Here is a 23,435-nt window from a genome sequence, read left to right as displayed (position 1 = left end):
ATGGCTACTTAAAAATGAACTCATTGTGGCCAGCTACAAAGTGATTACATGAAAAGAACAAAGGTTTAGTTTAGAACTGACCTGGATTTATCCACTTCAGTATACAAAAATTGAAAAAAGTGAACAAACCACCACATAAAACAATAAAAATCGCTACCAAAACATTCAACAGAAAACTCCCCCAAATCTAAACAGTCACTAAAAATAAAATGAACAAAGACAAAGAGATGTGATCCATCACTAACACTCACAATAACACGAGACTAAACATGTGGTAACTAAAACATGAGATTGGGACAAGAAGCTACAGCACTCTCTCTAAAATTTTTACAATGTATGTAAAACAACACATTTGAACTTCATGGCTAGTTTATTCCTTGCATCAACAAGCTTAAAAACATTCTCTGCATTTATTTGAATATATGCATCCCATTTTATAGAAACTATAAAGAAGTGTGCAAAACAAAATACTTTGCTTCCTTTTCCAAATGAAATGTTATACTCTGAAGAAATTGCAATAAAATGTCAGTGTCTTCTGTATTATGAACTGGAATGCACCCATAGATAATATATTCACAGTTCTCCCAAACACCTTAATTTCCCTCATATTAAACATCTGCTTCTTTGGTAAGTTCTAGCTTTACCAATCAAGGCACAGTCAAGATTTTCACCACGTCACAGTCTTCATTCTCATGTTATGCACAAGCGAATGCAGACTTCTGCCAGAATATCTTAATCTTTCTCCATGTTTCACTCTGTAGTAAAGTAGATGTCATAAAACATACCTGCACTCCTGCCACCCTCACCAGAACTCTTGCTGCACTTTGTAGGAAAATCACGATGAAATTCCGATGGCTTGTAGGCTGCAGTAAGACCCTGCATAACCTGGCCTCTGTCTGTTTCTCTGATCTCACCTCTCATGTTTTTTTGCTGCTGGGTTCCCATCACTTAAGAGCCAGAGATCTTTTTCCTTTTTCCTCAGCTAAACTAAGAAGATTCTTATCTCGAAGACTTTGCACATTTTAACTCTTCTTCATAAAGTTTCTTTCTGTAGAGTTTGAGATGTAATTATCTCCCACAAGGCATCCATATAAATTGTATAGTTTAATATTTTATAATATATTCAAGGTGTTGTGAGGCTGTCACAACTACAATTTAAAACATTTTGTCCCTCTACTAATGCCCCTTCCCATTTCATCTCAGCCTCTCTCCTAGCGCTGCACTGTGTAACTCAGCCGTCTCTAACCATAAATTGCTGAGGGCATATTATACGATTGGAACCAAACAAAATGAACTCTAGATACTGATTTCTATAGTGTGGCATATGTTTGTCAAGATTTACTCATGTTGAAATATTTTTCCTTAAAATAATCTTCATAAAAATATTACTATATTTTGTTATCCGTTTATTAGTTGATAGCTACCTAGGGCATTTTTCACTTTTGCATAATTCTGAGAAATGCTGTTGTGAAGATACATGTATAACTTTCTGTGTGGAAATGTAGTTGTTATTTTTCTCAAGTCCATATCAAGGTGTAGAATTTCTTGGCAATGTACTATCTACATGTTGAACATTTTGAGGAGCCGTAAGACCACTTTACAAAATGACTGTGCCACTTAATATTCCTACAAGAATAAAGTTAAATAGAGAAGAACAGCAGTGCCAAATGGAGGCAAGAATTTGAAGGAACTGAAATTCTCTTGCATTGCTAATGAGATTATAAAATAGTACAGCTGGTTGGTGGAGCACCCTGAGACTGACTCATAAAGTCAAATAAATCCTCTAACTCAGTATTGCACTTACGGGCACATGTCAAAGGAGAATGGACACACACAAAAAAGGAAGAAACAGATATCTTTGTAAATTTTTAAAACAATTTAACTCATGGTAGCCCAAAACTATAAACAACGCTTATAAGCAAGAAGGAGAATATGGAGAGCTGTTGCATAACAATCCATATCACTATCCAGAGAAAACCCAGTTTTATATTACATATTGTTACATCCATGATGAGAATAAAACCTGTATATAGCTGTCAAATACTACAGGATATGCTTTGTGAGACACTGTGTAACATTCTACAGCATTAATTATTTAATTATTAATCTATAATTAATCATATAATAATATTGACTATAAAGAGACATAAGGAAGCATTCTTTGACAATTAAAACATATCTTAGCCTGCTACACTGAGTGCTGCATAGAATCATTTGTGAAAATTCACCAAGATATATACTTAAAGTATATCCATTTCACTAAAAAAAATACACAATAATATAAAATGATCATGTGCACCTGAATAAATCATGGATCAAGACTGACAGGAAGCACCAATCAGTGTCAGTGATATTATGTGACTCTACACAGTGTTTGTCATCATGATGAACTAGACTAAAGGAAATCATTAAATATCTAAAACTCAAACCTCTGTGGAGAATATGAATAAATGACGTGACAGTGGTCCTTTGAGAACTCACGGCTGTTTCATCTATCACTCTGTAACATCAGCTAAAGTAAGTTCAAATATGACTACAGGTAATCCAAAAATAAAAGTGAGGAAAATGGTTCTCTTGTCTATCAACAATTTAGAGTCTTTTATATCATCATCCAAATCTCAGCAAAGCACCTGAAATAAATAGTGAAAAATGATCAGAGACTTCTTTTTGCAGAAGACAGAAGTCAATAGACAATGCATGACTGGGGAACAGGCTGAGAAAAGACTGAGTATTCAGGCCGAAATGGAACATCTAGACCAACTCTTACCAAGCATCAGAGACCTTCAAAGGAGGTGCCAGAATGAATGTAAGTGCAGAGGAAGGGGAGGAATGCCATGAAGTGATGCTTTCTGGACATGACAAAGCCATCATCCTCATGAACCCAACAACTTTGGTAACCACATAAAAACTGTACAAAGGCCAGTGACCCAAAATTCTGCATAGCTGTGCAGAATTATTTTAATGGCCATTATTATTGAAAAATAATCATGAATGAAGGTAGATATTTGGGTAATGTGTCCCAATCTGGTATTAAAGGTCCAATATTTTTATGAAGAAAATGAATGAGAGAGTTAAGAGGTGAAGAGCACAGTAATTCACCTGGCTGGAATACTGAAGCCGGAAGTGTTACAGAGTGCTGGAATACTGAAGCCGGAAGTGTTACAGAGTGCTGGAATTAGAAGAAACGTGACACAGACCATTATCTGGCTTGTGCACATTTGTTTTCAGTGTAGAATGCTGTATATTGAAGATGTGAGACAACCATATAGGATCTCTAATGAAAACTTTGGAATAATATTACTGTAAACATAAAGAATATTTGACTTACAAAAAGGAGAGTTGAATAGTCTCTTCCTTTAAGAGATTTCTTCAATAGATTCTAGTGTGAATATGGAGGATAGCCCTCCACTCTGAAATATCTTCTGAAATTTGTCAAAGATGTACTCAGTACACTGTACTAGGCACGGGATATGCCATGATGTCTCTTAAGATAGATTGGGAATAAATGATGAACAGCAACAGATAGCACATTCTGGAAGATTTCTGAGGAGTTTCATGTAGCATCTTGTGTCAGACATGCCAGAGTGCCTCTCATCTTCATGGATCCATGGAACATGGATCTTCACTAGGTGTGGCAAGGAGATGGTAAGTGAAACTTTAAAAACCCATGCCAGATACCTAAGAGTAGGAGTGTTTCACAGAGGCTTCAAAATAGAATAATAGAACATTCTAGTGTCTGTGGGAACACACTGATATTAAAGCTGCATAAATCTACAAAAATCTCTATAGCCCATGACTGCAAGGGTAAATAACGGGACTAAGTGCTGATCACTAAGCATCATATGTTTTATTAGGGAGCTGGGTCCCTAGAAACAAATGAACAAACATAAAGTTAAGGAATTGCAATTGAGATATGAAATACTTCCAGTTCTCAGCTCTTCTCAAATATCCTCCTGTTCCCACTAGCCAGGAGGCTAGTTCCTTAGGGTGGGGATCAGGTAGCCAAGGGATCCACCCTAGCCACTGACTACCTAACCTTCCTAGCCTTGACATCCAGCTTAAATATGCCAAACTATTTTCAAATGTGAGAGGAAAATAAAAGCAAAGCACGAAAAGAAGAGCCCATTTTACCTCCAAAATAGAAAACTCAACTTACTTATTGGTTGAATAAAAAAACGATTAAATAGGAAAGAGAAATTTAAAAGTTTAAGTTAAATATTTCAAATGAAAAGTAAAATAAAATAGTATTGTTGACATGTAGGTATGTGAATCCAGTATTTGATCCTGCAATAAAGACTTTGCTTAATCTCTTGGACATAAATTAATACAATGATTAATCCTTTAATTTCACTAAAAATGATGTGTTTAGTATTATGTGTGCGCAAAATACAAAGTTAACATGCAATCTACTTATATTTAGGTAAAAGCCAAGTCTTCTCACATTAAAAATCTTTAATAGTCACATCTTTAATATTTCTGGAGGTTTTGTTGTTATTGTTTCATTGTAAGAGCATCAAAGGCAAATGTCTGAATTGAGAATATTTGCCTGTCCCAGATTTTATAAGCTGGATTCCTAAATAACATTGTAATGGTATTAGCAGTGGGGTATTTCGGAAGTAACTAGGCCATAGCGGTAGACTTTCATGAATTGATCTTCTTCCTAATAAAAGGGATTTTTGAGAGTTCTTTTGCCCTCTTTCTGCCACCAAATGGTGTAACAAGGAACAACATGATATGGGTCACCTGAAACACAAAAGAAAGGACTTATCAAAAGAAAAAGCTTACTTCCAGCTTTCAAAACTGGAATTAATAAGCATTTGTTGTCTTTTAGTGGCCAGGAAGGCATTTTGGTACAGAAGCATGAACTCAGACTATTTCTACATAATTAATATACACAAATGCTAAAATTGACTTAAATTGATAACTTCATAAGCAAAACTAACAAACAAATCCCTTTTTGTATTCTTCATTGATGACGTTAATCTGTCTGTAATAAATTGAATCTCATTCAGATCTCTCTAAGGAGGGAACTTTATTTAATAGAGAAGTAAGATAAATTTGTTCTACTTCCTTCGATCTCTCCTAAATCCTCCACTCTTATTCTAGTTTCAGCAGGACAAAAGCAACCTACAGCATCCACTATTGCAGAACTGCCCAGGGTAAACAGCCTCTTCTGAGGATATACAAAGATGAAGGGGTCATAACTTATTCTCAAGCTCATGGTTTTCCCATCATATATGTCCACAAATGAGTTGAATATGAGGGGCAGAGTTGGAGAACAGATAGCAACTGGATACTTTTCTATCAGTGACAATTGCATGTCTATTCTCCATACCTATCAATTATATAGCATAATATATATGTGAGATATATATTTATATATATATATAAAATTTTGATTTGATCAAGAACAATCAATTTGGTTAGTTAACAGGTAATTGAATAGTACCTTTCTATACCTTCTACACTGACAGGGTTAGAATTTTCTTAAAATGTGATGTGGCATGCATATTAGGATCCAATTGTGGTTCCATATCCAGAGGCTGCTGCACACCTTGCTGGAATGATGAATGGGGATGGAGGCTTCTCCAAGGATCTTAGTGCTTTTGCTCTTTTAGACAAAGGCTTTCTTCTAAGGATCTTCAGTGAAACAGCTTTCTGAAACAGCTCTCTTAACAAGACCTTAGTTCATGTGCATACTTTTATTTGGGGTGTATGCATAGACTTTATTCAGTGTGGAAAAGGGCTATATATGAAGTTTGGAAAATAGGAAGGGGTTATTTTTAGGGTAAAGGTCCATTGCCTAGAGTTAGGAATGGCTCATTTGTTAGACAAAGCATTACAGGGATCCCAGATACTTATGCAGCAAGTTCTTATGGGGGTAGAGAGGAAAAGGAGTTTGTATGTGTGGGTCTGACAAGGACTACTTGACTTTCCCCAGGTAGAGAGTGGGGGTGTGGTCAGACTCCCCAGACAAGTTCAGAGAAGGGGAATCCCTGCTATTAAAGTAGTCCTCCATTCTGTTCCACACTCAGAGGAGCTATTTGGTCATTGTGGACTTTGATCTTAAGTAGCAAGCATTCCCGACAATGTGACAAATGTCCCTTTATGATGAAGTAATATAGTTAGTTAAGGGTTGTTAAAGGGGAAGATTTCTGAGATCTACAATAGATTCAGTACACCTATTTGAGACATGAAGAGCACAGCAAATTTGTGTTTTTGACAACCTTGTCATGTAACTCTGGAAGACAATATAGGCAGAATTACTCATAGAGACATGATAGCCAGGGATTAAATGGAAGTTGCTGTATTAAATGAATTAAATGAGCAAAGAAACAAAGTCAGAAATGACCTTACCCATATATGTATAGAATAAATGGTAATGGTAGTTTATGAACCTTGGCATAGTTCAGCTACTTCTTTACCTAGCTTTTTATGTTAATATTTTTATTCCTTCATTTCTTTAGATGTTGATAATATTTACCTTATAAAAGTATCATTTCTTTCTTGCTTTTTTTAAATCTTATACATCCTTTTAATCTCTATGCCTCAGTTAAAAAAAAGATAAATAGTGACACAGGTCTATCTCTTATTTTTTACAAACAAGAAAGCTGAAATATAAGAATTATGGGCTGCCCAAGGCATTTCAAGAGAGAAGAAAAAAAAAGGATGTATTATGTAGGCTCCTACGACATGGTTCAAACTTCTTGCTGAAGCTTTTTCCAAAGTGGTCAAAATGATCTAGAATATTATAGACATCACCTTGATTGGATGATTTTTAAATACACAAAACAAATTATAGCTTGTTCCATTATTGACTTTAGTCACATTGCAGAAGGGGAACTTGTGGTAAAACAAGAAATGATATTATCGAGCCTATCATCAGTCAATGTTTTTCTTCAATGACTAATTTTTTTTCACTGCACTATAAATACCTGGAAAAAACACACGATCTGCTCTATGCACTGAACAACAGCACTAACCTACAGAGAGATTTTAATAAATAGATTTAACATCCTACATCTACAAGTATTGAACCAATGAAGTCAAATAACTAAGGAAAAATACTCAAAAAGATTTATCTGAACTTAACATGTGCATAATTTTCCTTTATTATTTCTTTTCAATATAATAGATAGTTAAATAACATTTTTCTTACATTAGGTGATTATTTAATTCATGTAGGAAGCTCTGGTAAGACAATATCCAAATGCTGTCTTATTTTTTGCAAGTTGCCTGAGTCCTGGCATATTTTAGTATCTGTATAGGTTACTGGATACCCAAAGATGCCTGTAGTTACAAATGATTGGCTAGGATTTCTTTGTTGTGTGTCTGTGTGTGTTTGTTTGTTTGTTTCTTTAATTGATTGATTCACTCATTTACCTTTTTTATATTCCATGTCTTTCCTACTCTGCACAGAAGAGAAGAACTGCTTGCTTTCTTTTGGCTATTGTAACTATTCATTTATTTATTCATAAAACCACTTTATTTATGTAATAAATTACAAAATGTTTACAAGAAATTTAGAGAAAATGGTTACTAAGCAGCCTATTTATGAACCAAACAATAAGTATTTTCTCTTCAGGCCTTTGAGACTTTCTAAAGTATTTTGGAAAATGAGTACAAAAGCACAGCATAATAATGAGGGTTAGCACTCAGTGAGTTCACATGCAATCAGGCTTGGGCCAGTCACACTACTGATTAGTTCTACTTTGCTTTTGCATCTCAAAGGGAATGATTTGCTATTCAATGTAGTTAATGCTTTCTGCTTAAAAGTGGAACTACTTCGAAGGATATCATGGACACTTTTTTCTACCCTCTATAATAAGTGAAAAAGACATTTTAGGAATGTGTTAAACTTTCCTAGTTATATAATTATTTTTTGTGTGTGGCACTTATCTTGTGCATTAGAGTCAAATGGTCATGTACCACTAAGATACATTCCTAGCTCTCTTCTTACTTTTCTGAGAAAAAGTCTTACTAAGTTCCCCAGGTTGGTTTTGAACTCATTTTTTTATTGTCATTTGAATATTCTTTTTTTATTTCTTTTTTTCCATCTTTATTAAATTGGGTATTTCTTATTTACATTTCAAATGTTATTCCCTTTCCCGGTTTCCATGCCAACATCCCCCTAACCCCTCCCCCTCCCATTCTAAATGGGTGCTCCCCTGCCCATCCTTCCCCCATTACCGCCCTCCCCACAAGAATCCTGTTCACTGTGGGTCCAGCCTTGGCAGGACCAAGGGCTTCCCCTTCCACTGGTGCTCTTACTAGGCTATTCATTGCTACCTATGCAGTTGGAGCCCAGGGTCAGTCCATCATTTTAAAGGCCAGAAAGGCCTTGCATTTGAGATCCTCCTGGCTTAGGACACAGGTAGCTGGAATTACAAATCTGAATTAACAGTTCCAGTTTGGGTTCTTCTTGAACTCTAAAATTTAATTGTGGGCTCTTTTCACTTTCTGATGGCTCTGAGCATTTAAGCATCTTTCTCTGTATGTAACATTCAAGGTATTTAGTCCTATTAACATGTTAGATACCATGTAAACAGAATACATGTATCTTTTGCTAATGAGGTTTCCCCAGAGTCAACGGACTTCCAACTCCCACAGGCCACAACTTTTGCTTTTTGAACATGATGAGTTTTCAAATTTGAGAATTGAGCTAATTAGATCATTAAATAAAATGGCTTGGACTTTCCTGTTCCAGATGGAAAGATCTCAATGCCCTTAATGGCCTCTGTGTGTGACTTTCACAAGATCCTATAACAATATTCATTTGTTCATTTCTAAAGTCCCTAACATAACCATAATTAGTAATTTATTTTACTCCACATTCTAAACTAAACATGAGATTAATCTTAAGACCACAAAAGCATATAAAAATTTATAACTAATCTAATTGATCATATTTGCTTTAACACAAGAACTAAAATCATGGAAGCTAAATTTGGCCTGAAGATGTTCTAGAAGTTTAGAACTTTGTAAAGGCTTTTCTAGTCCCCCAGAACTATAACTCAGAGACTTATAAAAGACTTTGAAGGGACTATATTTAAGAACTTGTCCATTACACTTATGTTTATTGTTTTATGAGTTCCTGACTCCAGTCAAACAAAATGCCACAGTAACTATTTGGCCCTTTATGAAGTTTAGATGATATTAAATCTACAGAACATATGTAGAAAAAGAATTCATTCATCTTAGGTAGAGTGGAAAAAATGTTCCAGCAACACTGCCAAGGATGACAAAAATGTTTCCAATAAAAATTACAGTAAAATAATCATTTTCTTCTTTAATGAGCCAGAAGATATTTAAAAATAGCCAAGACCTTGAGAACTCCAGAAACTTCAGATCTTAAAAAAATTTGCCTCACAAAAAAATGTACTACTTTCCAAAAATTAGTTCAAATAGATTTAATATTCGATATGATCTCTTATTAATTAAAAAATACATATTCATTTTCAAATGTTTTTTGAGTACTTTATCCAAACCCAGACACAGTAAATGGAAGATGAATACTGTCTGGACAATGCACTCTAAGAGTTTGCATACCCACCGATGTACCATAAACTGAGGGCAGTTTCAAATAATGTAGCACTAGAGGGCTATCACTAATAAAGTTGCAATCATTCGCTTATTTAAAACTCATTTTTGAAAATGCATGTTTCGTACATTTTTCAAAGAATCAGAAATAGAATAGGAGAGACAAATAGATTTATACATATGTAGCTGCCTTATGCTGAGTTTGCTGTAAAGGAAGAAACAGTAATTCAGCAGTTAAGAAATTTTGAGATTACTATGAAAGACCAAGAAGATGGGAGAGAAACTGGTAACTGTACTGGCTAGTTTGGGGTCAACTTGGCATAATCTAGAATCATCAAAGAGGAAGGAGCCTCAGTTGAGAAAATGCCTCCATGAAATCCAGCTGTAAAGATTTTTAATCAATTAGTGATCAGTGGGGACAGGTGCAGCCCATTTTGTGCAAAGCTATCCCTTGGCCAGTGGTCCTAGGTTCTATAAAAAAAAATAAGAAAAATAAAAAGAAGCAGGCTGAACAAGCCATGGCTAGCAAGCCAGCAAGCACCACCCCTCCATGACCTCTTCATCAGCTCCTACTTCCACATTCCTACCCTATTTGAGTTCCTGTCCTGACTTCCTTTGATGGTTTACAACAATACAGAAGTGTAAGTCAGATAAATCCTTTCCTTCCCAACTTGCTTTTTGGTCATGTGGTTTCAACACAACAATATAAACTCCACGTAAGACATCAACATAGAATTGATAGATTCTTGGAGGTTAATTATAAATGATTATAAGTTTGATAGAACATTAGATGTTGGGGAGGGGCAAAGATGGGGCATAGCGAATACCAAGTATCCAGAAACTTCCCATACAATTAAGCAATAATAATGGAAAGAAAGAGAAAAATACAAGTAGATAGAATGGCCTTTACAAGCCTCTTAAGAGATTACATTGTCTTTAATGAGAGCATGAGTTTATGAAATACACCAGAAAGTGGACTTATCTTTGCACTTCAGAAAGATTACCTTCAGTATCAGACAGAAAACTAAATGGTTAGAACTGAGCAGAAAGCAGTTATAGCAAAGAGAAATGGGATTAGGATCTGAAATAGTCATAATTAACATTAATTGTTATAAATAACAATTATAATTAACATAATTATTATTAATGGAAGGCCCAAGAAAGCACTTGGGTTTCTGACCAACACTCACTAGGACATAGAATATAATGGTAAGAAGAATTCTTTTGCATTTTGGGTTCTGGGTATACATGGTGACAGTAAATATGAAATTTCACATGCAATAACAAAATATAACTACTATTTTATATTTACTTAAATATTAACCACAATTGTATAATTTCTCCGCTAACTTAATAAATAGTATATAATAAAGTATACTAAATAGAATATAATAAGTAAACCAAATTACTAAAATTGCACAGACACCAAATGGCACAGGGTCGACCAAACAAAATTTTAATTATCTCTTTATAGAACTACTGAAATTAAGTCAAAAAAAAAACTTGGGAAGGAGAAAGAGTTATAACAGTGGTTTCTATCTGAAAGTGACACATTTTCACTAAGCTATTGATAAAGTATGAAAATATCAATCTGTAATTTTATTTGCTGATTTTTGAGAATAATTCTTTTAGAACAATCTATAATCCACAGAAAAAGTTATCCTGTGTAATTAATTGCCCTACATGACACTTAAATCAATGACACCAGAAAAAATAAAATCAAAGTGCCGAACAATTGCCTACCATATTCTAAAAACAAAGACATTCTCCTGTAGAACTACAGAACGACTGTCAGAGTCAGGAAAGCAGCAAAGGTGGAATATTTCTACCTAATTTTAAAGGCCTATTTAACTTTCAGCAAATGTCCCAATAATGTCATTTAGGCAAACATCCACTCCAGGATCACATGCATTCAGTTGTCAGTTCTCTTTAGTCATCTTCAATCTGAAACAATTTGTCTTCCTTTGGTTTTCAAGGAACTGACGCCGCTGAAGATGACAAGCTAGGTGTTTTGTAGAATGTTCCTCAGTTTGAATTTGTCTGCTATTTCCTCATGATTGAATTCAGGCTATGCATCGCAGGCAGAAAGATTCAAAAGTCATGATGTGTTCCTCTCATTGCATTTGCCAGGTGGTATGTAATTTCAATTTTTCTCATCACTGGTGATGTTAACTCCAATTTCTTTAAGGTGCTGTCTGCAGAACTTAAGTACATGATGATATTTTTCATGATCAATCAATACTTTAGGCGGATACATTTTAACACTGTTAGTTTCCTTACCATAATCAAGTATCTATTCATCTATTTATACCCATAGCAACACAGAGATTTCTATTCTAGTCAGCTGACTGGTACTGTTCTTTCTTATTGAGCCTTATCAGCTCTTTGAAGTTGACTTTTCTATCCTTTGATGAGTGGTCTTCTTTTTTGAGCAATTCCTACTCCCTAACAAAATAAAATGGTCAAGCTCTTCAGCTTCTATCTTTGTTCCAGTCTCGGAAGCAGATTCTGTACAGAGAATCCCCAACTTGTAGTGAACTATGCATAGGAACCGCATACTACACCTGTTTTTACTCCTGTGATGCTCTGACCTCATATCATTATTTCCAATGCAGACCATGGCTCTTTCCTAGAGAATTGATAAAGGGACATTTACTATGGTCAGTGAAAATGTGCTGTTCAATCACAGGCCATAACCATCCCTTGTGGACAATTTATCCCATGTCAGCACTTTCTGCATCCGTCGGAGTTGAATAAGACTGGGTACTAAACACAATTCACACTGTCTAGTCCTTTCTCTCAAGAGCTACTTAATGCCAGGTACACCTGATAATAATTCCATGTCTTTACCACAGGTGGCTGACTACCTTCTTTACTTATTTCCTGCCTGAATCTCTTAAGTAAAAATGCCTACAACTTCTCACAAGAACAAGCAATACTCTGAAACACTTGGCGTCCTAAATTTAGTCAAAGCCCAAGTAACTTTCCTCTCCTCCCACCATATAAACAACACAAATAAGTATCTTATAGATGTTCATTTTATCCATAAACTAAGAACATTTTGATACAAAATATGTTTAATTTATTTTTAAAAATTATCAGATGTGGATCAATAATGTTCTGCTTGTTTAACAAGAAGATTGGGTGAATTTTTACTTTTCATTTAACAAAAGGATTGGATTAAATATATTTCTCAGAGCAATTTAGTATTTTATGCTGCCTTCAGAGTGATAAAACTTCTATTGTTTTGAATAATGAGGGCATGTGCCCAATTACTCAATTGGTTAGAGTATGGTGCTAATGTGATAACAAGAATTCCTCTTTATAGTGTGTCGTTAACCCTCTTTGGGCCAGGTGTCTCAGTGTAGAACTACACACATTGCTGTGTATTTTAGATGTGGATTACACAGACGGCCAGTAATGTGAATGACAGAGTAACTCTAGATAAGGCTTTTCATGTAGGCTGTTGAGAGGTTTGTGGGACTGCTCTGTAGCAGGAAAGGTTAGAGGTGCGGAGCACCTCAGCGGTGAAGTAGTAGCATGAAACAATGAGACATGAGACCCAGATGTCAGGGATGTTCTCTGTGGCCACTAGGAAAGAACTGAAATTTTTTCCGAAAAATATAAGGAAGAGGGTAATAAAGGTGATGGCAGGTGCCATGAGGCCTGTTAAATGGAAAATATTAACTTGTCTATGTGACAGTGCTCATGCTATCATCAATAAAGTTAGAGGGAGGGATGAAGCATTGAAGACTATTGGCGAAAATGAAATTACTGGTGTGTGGCTTTATTTTTTTGGACTGGAAAACACATGTTAAAAATAACAGTGACCACATACTGCAGAGCCCAGGTTTACAGGGTTGGTATGGTCATATAAATGATAGTTATTGACTATGAGATAAAGCACTTAATTGGGGCAAGCAGGAATAATAATGAATTTCTCAGGAGGACAACCAATTAAATGAAGGTGTAATGAAAGGTCTAGCTGATAGTTCTAAACTTTCGACATTATGACACGAAGTTTTCATCTACAACATTTTTTTTCCTTGAGTACTACACAAACGAGTTACAAAAAAAAAAAATCTAAGAATGTTTTAAGTAATTTCCTGATTTTGTTTTAGGCCACATTCATTGTGATCTTGGGGACTGCATATAGCCATGGGTCACAGGTTGAGTATGTCTGTTAGAGCCTGAAAATATCACTAAATGAAGAAACAGTTTTAAAGAGTGGAAATGAAGTGAAAGAATATCGGTCCAGGATTTTAGAGGAGTGAAGGTTATAGCTAATAGACAACAGCCCGATAAAAACAACAGAAAAGTCTTGGGGAAGAAAATGCACTGTGTTGAAGAGGTCAACAAACCCTAATGTGAACAGGTAGCATGGACTCTTTCCCTATACACAGATAAATGGTGAGACTTGATGAGAAATAAAGGCTATGTGCATGGTGTACCTTTGATACATTTGATAAAGACAGTGACCAAGAAGCCCATATATCCATACATATATAGATAGATTAGGAAATGGAGAAATCTCTGGAACCCTTGAACTTTAAAACATATGAAATCTTTTTTGAGGTACATGACTTGCCTACCTCTGGAGAACCATATATTTGCTGGCACTATTAGAGAACTACACATTTGCTGGAAGAAATTGCTAGCTCCACCTGACATGCTGGGATGTTTAAAACATTACTTCTGACAGTAACAGCTGCAGCTTCGGTGGTAAGCTATGTGGTCAAGTACTTCTGCCTCTTGAAGCTGTGTCTTCATTTTTAAATTGATTTTTCTCTACTTAACCAGAAATAGAGTTGAAATTTCATCATTTTTAAGATTTAGCCAGACTAGAGAACAATTTAACCAATAATCAAGGTGACAAACCTCTTTCCAAACTTTGCTGTGTTTTTGGCTCGACATGTTACAGGTCTTGAAATCATTTAAAGAAACACTAAGACGTAGGAAGGACATAGACTTTAAAGTTTCTCAACTTCCTGTTTCAAGGCAATGCCTTCCTCTGTCTTCAGAATTAATTTACTTGCCAAATCATTTCCTTTCTAGCGTTTTCCCATTGTCTGCTGAGTTCCATATTCAAATCATGTGGAAACACATCCATTTGGGGAGTATGCCCTGTGTCTTGTCACCAAAATAGTACCACTTTGCAGTATCTGTAATACAAAATGTATATGTTAAAACTAGATGAAGGAAAATGATAAATGAACCAGCTTCTGCTACAGTGTCTGAAGCAAACTCTGCTGACAGGATCAAATTCACTCCACAAGAGATATGACTCTTGAACAGAGTCTACCTGACATTACTTGGATCTGCATCTTAATGAGCTACTTCCTGAACTCTAACATTCTTTCCACTGAGCAGAGGAAAAGGAGGGATGCAGTGTTCCTATTGCTTGCTCTTCTGCTCTAAAGATTTCATTTATTTAATTATGAGGAACAAGAAGGAAAGTCATTGTTTAGCTATGGCTCTAGCCCCTAAGTAATAGGCAATGGGTTTTTGGACTAAACACCATACATAGCATTCCTTTCTACTGAAAATGACAGCATGCGTCTGAATTCTGAGAGATGATGAAGAGAGATCATTTCTCAAAACTGATAATCACTAGAAATGAGATGAGAAGACAGGAAGTTTACATTCATTCCCAAATCAGGTACTTCTTTATGAAATGCTAACTGGAGTTTGGGCGTGCTTAATCTCAGGTACAAATCAATAATGCTAACAATGAAAAGTGATATTGGAAAAACTTCTTAAGCAACATAAAAGGAAGTAGCTTCAACATATGTAGTCTAGACACTACATTTCAGGTTTTGAAGCAGAAACTTGGTAAACTCTTACATAGATTTTGCCTTGAAGTTGGACTTGTACTAGCCATCTGATGAGGTCACAGAGCAGCCACGACCACAGTAGAAAGTGGAGCTTGTTTTAAATGGTGAAGTACTCTCTCGGATTGCTCTTGTATGAAATGCTAGGAAAGCTCTGAAGCTCAGTAAACATACAGGAAAGAGTAGAAAGTCAGAGGGTATTATCTGATGATATCTTCTGGCTAGACTCAATCCACTAGCATGCCCCTTTAGCTGGCACTACATAGGACTGGTATGACATTTAAAATAACTTTCCAGATTTTAATATGTCTATTTTTTCTTTGTCTTTAATTTGACTTGTTAATCTATATTTTCATCAAAGAAAAATCATCTTCCTTCTTCTGAAAGTCCATGAAGGATTATTCCCATATTCTGTAGCGATAACCAAGAGACCAGAAATGTTGTTGCCTTCCATTTTCTGAAGACCCTTGGCTGATTGAGCATATCTTTGCATAACTTTGACCTAATCATTTCTGTGTAAAAGAGTCAGAAAATGAGGGATCACCTTTCGTTAGGCTCATCCTTTTGGACTCATTCTTTTTTTTTTTTTTTTTATGAACGAGTATTTCTTATTTACATTTCGAGTGTTATTCCCTTTCCCGGTTTCCGGGCAAACATCCCCCTAATCCCTCCCCCTCCCCTCCCTTATGGGTGTTCCCCTCCCCATCCTCCCCCCATTGCCGCCCTCCCCCCAACAATCTAGTTCACTGGGGGTTCAGTTGGACTCATTCTTAAAGCACTTCAGATTACATGAAATACATGAATATCCAGGGTAGAAAGCTGGTAGAAACATCTATAAGATGCATACAACCAACATATTCCTGATGCAGTGGATGTTCTGTTAATGCCTATGAAATTAATCAATACATGAAGCAATGAGAAAATATAGATTGAAGTTTGATCTCAACTTCATAGCACTCAAGGAACAGATGTAAGTGAAGTTCTATGAGTTGAAGGCCTCATCTACATAGTGAGTTGCAGGCCATGGCAGGGCTAGTGAGTTGCTTTTAATAGTAATAATTAATTAATTAATAATAATAATGGAAAATTGTTTTCTTTTAGAATATATATTCTGTTCTTATTTATGGAATGTGCTCACATGTTAATCAAACAAGTATTCGATACATAATGGATAAATTTAAGTTAGATTTGTTAAAGATGGCAGAATCAAGCTGCTACCCTGAGTGATTCAAAGTAATTGTGGATGGTCACTTAAGGTTTCAGATTTTAATGTGAAAGCAAGGCTTTTTGCTTATCTGTCAATGTTCAGGTTCAAATGCAATTCAATGTCTTAACATTATATAGCCACAGAAGTCTGAAAAGGTTCTAAAACCACCAGAGAGATCATAGGCATCCACCATATTGTCAATAAGTGGCTTAGGGGTGGCCCCAACTTCATGGCAGACACTGGAGAGGAGATAAGTCCTCATTCCTTGAGGAGTGTAATATACCTTGCCCTGCCTTGTGTGGGCTTGAAGAGTTGCCCAAGAGCATTTTATCCCGAGGGATATTGTTAGCTGTTGGATTATGTAGTGTTAAAAGCACAAAAATGTCAATGCTAATCCTTCCAATAATATCACAGATTGTAGAGGAATTTTGATCCAGCAACATATAAAGGGATCACATCCAAAGACCTTCTAAGTCTGTGTGATCCAGCTGGAATGGTATACCTTTAATTCCAAACAATGATGGCAAAGCTAGTTTGTGGAAGAAAGCTGCCATGTTTGCATGCTTTTAAGTGACATCTAGTTGAGGGGCAGACAAAGTGACAAATCAGAGGAAGATTTGACAGAATGAGCCAGAGACCCCAACTCTCATGAGAATTAAAAGTTACTTTTATAATAGAATTCATCATGAATCTATTCTTTAGTCTGTGATTGGACCACTTGAGAGGTAGCAATGGATTTGTGTTTATAACGTAGGAAGAATTCAGTACAAAGTTAACTCCTAACTCAGAATACCTAAGTGCATTGGAGGGTGAGTGTGAACTCAGGAAATTTCTGACATAAAATATATTATAAATATGAATTCTACTGGTAGTACCAGAAGTAGAAGTAGAATTGGAAGACTGGTGCATAACATAGTTTGACCCACCTCTCCTTATGTCTCAACTCTCCAACCATCGTTCTTATGCTATGGCCTCTACAGTGGGTCAGCCATGGCTGTTTTTCTAAAAATCTCATCCAGTTTCACCTTTCCTATTAGTATCGCACTAGGACATAAGGGTGGATTCCTGCAAGAAAAACCTAGCCACTGTCTATGCCTGGAGAAGGGAAGAGGAACTCTAGCCACTTTAGGACAAGTTGTAGAATATCCTGTTCTATTTCTGCAAAAAGTGGATGTGAGGTGCAAGGAGAAATCTCTATTTTCTTTTTGTGTAATGACCTGACTAGTTCTGCTGTAGTTGTCGATGCAGTTCCAAAGCTCAAAGGGACACTGTGCCTCTTTTCTTTCCTGTGATACCAGGGAGTCTAAAGCCACAGTAAATACAGAGCCAAGTAACTGGCTCCAAGAATCTAGACCTCTAGTGTCTCTCAAAAAAATGTCTCCAATTACATGGCATCTGCAACACACAGTGTTATCCTTTACCTCATTCTTAAGTGTAGTTTATAGCCAGCCTCGGGGTTTTATAATGAAGAGTTTTCTTACAGTTCTACCAGTGTTTGTAAAACACTAATTAAGATATAAAACCATTCTAGACACTGAACAACTCAACAAAATTCAGAGAAAAAGAAATTCCAAATCCCTAAATAAAATCCCTTAAAGTAAGTAGATTTGGTTCATCCCTACAATGTAGAACACTGGCTCTCAATTTTCCTAATACTGTGGCACTTTAATGTAGTTTTTATTCCTCATGCTGTAGTGACTCCCAACAATAATATTATTTTTTAATATTTTGTAACAAAAATTTGCCAAAGTTATGAATTGTAATATGAATATCTGCCTTTTCCCAATTGTTTTAGAAGACCTGTGTGAAAAAGATGCTTGACCTTCAAAGGGCTCACTATCCCCAGGGGAAGAACTGCTGGTATAAAACATGTAAATATTCTTATGCAGTTGAACAGCTTATCTATTCACTTCGAAAACCACAAAGCTCTTTAAATTTTCCATGTTTAATTTTGTTTCATAAGGTAACATTTCATGAGGTAAAATGTTTACATAGTTCAAAATTAAAATGTTTGAAACACATTCAGAGACCTATAACTACTTCCTTCTGTTGTCATAATGAAAGCCATCTCTATTTCTTACATAATTAATAATAGACTATATATCTTATATTCCACTGAGTATTTTTCTTTTCTTCTTAAAAAAATATCCCATAGTACATGGCTATAGGTCAATGGTAAAGCTCTTGCCTAGCATGCATGAGGCTCTAGGCTCAAACCTCAATATACATATACATATATGTATGTATATATATATATATATATGAGAAATGCACACACACACACACACACACACACACACACACATTTGGGAACAAGGCTAGAGAGGTGGCTGCGATGTGTTTGCTATGCAAGTATGAGGTCCCTTAGTTTGGGTCCCCAGCATCCATCTCTAAAAAGCTATGGGTGATGCTAAGCACTTGTGATCCCAGCACTGAGAAGCCACTGACAGGTGGATACTTAACTCATTGCCTGTCAACCTGGCTAAATTGGCAAATTCCAGGTCCAGTGAGTGACCCTGTTTTAATATATAAGATGTGCAATAATAAGAAATATGCTTGTATCAACCTCTGGTTTTCACATATGCACACATGTGCACCTACACCAGCATATACAGGTATACACACACGCACGCACGCACACACACACACACACACACACACACCAAGCACATACAAAACCCTACACATGTACACATATACCTTCACTCACATAAAAATACATACCCAGTAATACCTCTGCATGTAGGCATTACTCTACTTTAAAGATCTTAATATAATACCATATGTATGTGGCAAGTTCGTTCATCCAGTCCTCTGCCAAATGACATTTGGGTTGTTTCTGCTTTGGCAAAAGTGATCCAGTGAATGACATTGAATAGACAACAAGAGAACCCTTGTTTAAATTTCTCAAATAATGTCTAACTGGAAAAAATCTAAATAATCTAGTAAAATTTGAGAATTGGAATGGAAAAAGTTGCCTGAAGGAGAGCCTGTCAGTCATGGAGTTTACTGTGACAATATGGGAATGGTTTGCTTCTGCAGGAAATTAGATAATCTGCTAAGGTTTTTTGTTCTTTCTCCACTAGAGATAGTTTCCATCTCTACCTTGAAAAGATGTGTGGATAATTCGGGTCATGCTATCATGAATCTGTGGAACCATGTTTAAATGGCCCCTTGTGTTTGCTCATCTTAATATACATTACAAGAACACTTTTTAAAAGGTTTTTTCCCCAAAATTTTTTTGTGTTTTCCCCAAATTTTTATCCACATTGGAAAAAGTTTTAAAAACTCTATAAAAATACTGACCATAAAACTCATCAATAAAGTTTATTATATATTGTACTTTATCATATTCATAGAGCTATATGAACTTAACACAACTTTAGAATATTTTCTATAACTTTAAAGAGTAACCCTTTTCCCTTTATCAGTATCCTTCCACCAACATCCCCAGAGAGTTAATAACATTATGGTTTCTGTAGGGTTACCTATTCTCGACACCAAGTACAAATGAGTCAAACAATATGTGGCCATTGTTTTAATATGAGACCAGGGTCTCAGGTATCTCAGGTTGGCCTTAAATTATCTATGAAGCTGTGGATGACCTTGAAGTTCTGATCTTTTGTATTGTCATATTTCAGGGGCTGAGATAAGCAGCATGAACAACCAAGCCCAGTTCAGGGAGTATAGAGACCCAACAGATGATTTTGTACACTCCAGAAAAATACTCTAGCAACTGAACTCCATCATTAGCTCTCAACTGCATACAGCCAATTGTGACTGGCATTTTTACCTGGTTTTTATGGTTCACCAATATTTTCTGTGGATCAGTAACTGGCTGATTTTCATTTTATTGCACCAATGTAGTCTCGTATGCCTAGTCTCTTAGAAGTCAGCATTCTACTTTCTGTCTCTCAAAGTTTGGCTTCTCTATTTATGCATAAGTAAAATGAAGAGGCTCCCAACTTGTGTACATAGTGCATTATCCTCAGAGTTTATCTGTATTGGAACACATATGAGAATTTCATTCTTTTTGTTTTTAATGTTAGATAACAGTTCAGAGTAAGTATATGTTACATTTTTTTCACATACATCTATCATGAATGCTTGGATTGTTTGGGTATTTTAAATAATTTCATTATGACCATAACTGTATGAATATACGTTTTTAAAGAAAGGGCCTAGCTACACTTCCTCAAATTGGCAGTCCTCCAACCCTATTCTCTTGATTTGCCAAGAACATAGGCAGATGACACCACACCCAACTTACACATAATTTTCACACCCCTGCTTTAAAATTTTTTGCGTATATACTGAGATTTAGAATCTCTGAATTATAAAATAATTCTATTAATTTTTAAAGGAACTGTAATACCGCTACTTCAGTGACTATACCACCTTTACATTTCTCTGCCCTCGGTTTCCATTTATGCCACTACCTGTTACTTTGTGCGTTGTTGAAAGCAGTCATTTTAATGTGTGTCAGGTGCTGTGTTGGTGTAGTTTTGATCTGCAGTTTTGTAGAGGTAAATGACAGTTGGCAACATTCACTTGTTTCTTGACCACATGTATATCTTCTGTACAGGAGAAACATTGACCGATTCAAGTCTTTTGTTATTTTTAAATTGTTCCGTGATGTTTTTTGTTGAGTTTTATGAATTCTCTAAACAGTCTTGCCATTCATCATTTATTATCTCTACAATTTACAAGTTTACATTTCTAGTCCATGGGTTATACTCTGATTAGATATTGATGCACAAAACTTTTTCATTCTCTGAATTATAGCATATCTATTCTTGGTTTTCCTGTTTGACTGTCAAATCCAATGCTATAAATACTTTCTGCTGCATTTTATCAGGGATAGTTTTAGGAGTTAAATTTAGAACTTTTGTCTATTGTGAGCTACTTTTCTTTTTGTATAGTATGTACTTTATTTTGCTGTGATAAAACTTCATGAACAAAAGAAACTTAGGGGGAAAATGGTTTTTTTGACTTACACATCATCAACATAAGTCAAAGCAGGTACTGGTATCACACCTGGAGGGGAGGACTAGGTCAGAGACCATGGAAGAGTGCTGCTTACCGGCTTGCTTTCATGGCTTGCTCAGTTTGTTTTCTTCTCTAATTCTGGACTACCTACCCAGGGATAGTTCAGCCAATAGTAAACTGGGGCCTCTAACATTAATAATCACTATTATAAATAAAGACAATGCCCTACAGATATTTGCGCAGCCTACTCCGAATGAGACAATTGTTCTATTAAGATTCCCCTTTCCCAAGTGACTGCGGTTTGTGTCAATTTGACAGAGACTAACAGGCACAGAGTAGTCACTACTGTGGATAATCAGTTCCTCCAGCACCATTTTTCGAAACATTGTTCTTTCCCACATTGAACAGTTTTGACACCTTCATCAAAAATCATTTGACTGCATCCATAAAGACTTTATCTTACATGTGTATCTACCTACATGTTTACTCTTATTTCACCGCTGCCTGAGGCGGCGATGAAACCTGAGATCCAGGTAGAAATATGTAGTCTGTGCCTCAGTGATATTCTCAGTCTTTGTGCCCTGGAAGTCATGGTAATATGAGTAGTCATGTTGCTGTGTGCAGCCTAGGTTATCACCAAAGCCCGTGTGGATGTCAGTAGCTTGGGCTACTGCCAGCAGCCATATTGATGTTGATGGGCACAAAAGAACCAGTACCACCCCTCACTGGCCACGGCCTGGCTCACCTCAGCAGATGGCTTCTAGCATTGTTTCAAGTCAAAGACTCATCCTTCTTTCAAGAGTTGGCCACTAGGAATGTGACCATGCTTCAGTGAGTATATGGACAACAAAAAATGGACACAGAGGAGTGGGGGCAGTCGTGGGAGGACTGAGGGGTGGGTACAATCAGAGTGCATAACTCAAGTTTCCCAAATAATCAAATTTTAAAAAGAAAACCACATGGTAAATTTTGAAATAAGGTCACATTTGTCTTCTAGATAGAACTTCATTTTAAAGAAACTTTACTTACTGCTTAGAATTTCTTGAGGTGTTGAATTTTAAGAAGTGTTGAAGTTTTCTTGTTTGTTTTTGGTTTAGGGAGGTCTTTTGGGTTTTTTGTTTGTTTGTTTAATTTAGAATTTTAATATAGCTTGCAAAGATTCTGAAGTTCATTTAGGTTATAGTAACAGCCTAATCGTACATTTTCCAGTGCATATGTATGGAATACATTTCAGTTTAGTTATGTCTTTTTAATCTCTTTCAACAATTTTTATGACAGTTATTGTAGTATTTCCTCAGTATTGTTTTTGTATATTCTTTCAAATACAAAATTCTTCATAATTTCCCTTTCAAAAATATTCATAGTTAATATTTGGAAATGGCACCCAATTTGCGTTGTGTTGGTTTTTTTATCTTCTTACAATTTTAATTTCCATTTACCAATTTACCAACTTGATAGCATTTTTGATTGTTTGGATTTTTAATGCATTTATATGTATCTTACATATACACATTTATTGTATATATGGGCTATGTCTACTATATTTTGAGACATATATACATAAAATCATATGACCTGTGACCATAATCAGTTTACATTTGGATTCAAATTTATATGTTTTATATCTTTTTCTTGATTAAGTACTCTGAGATAATTTCCAGCACTATAATAAATAGTAGATGTTAACAAGGAGGTCTTTGCTTTGTCTACGAGACACTTGCTCCACAAAGATGTACATATATTACATGTTAACACTATGGCATGTTATATAAGGTTCTTGAGTATTCATGGATTTTGTATGTCTTGCTATACTTGGAGAGTGTGAGTACTAGAATCAGTTTCTCCTAAAGGGTTAGACTAAGCTGTAT

This window comes from Rattus norvegicus, chromosome 6, assembly GCF_021556685.1.
Source record: "Rattus norvegicus strain SHRSP/BbbUtx chromosome 6, alternate assembly SHRSP_T2T, whole genome shotgun sequence".
Taxonomy (NCBI): Eukaryota; Metazoa; Chordata; class Mammalia; order Rodentia; family Muridae; genus Rattus; species Rattus norvegicus.
Note: the sequence above shows the minus strand (reverse complement) of the source record.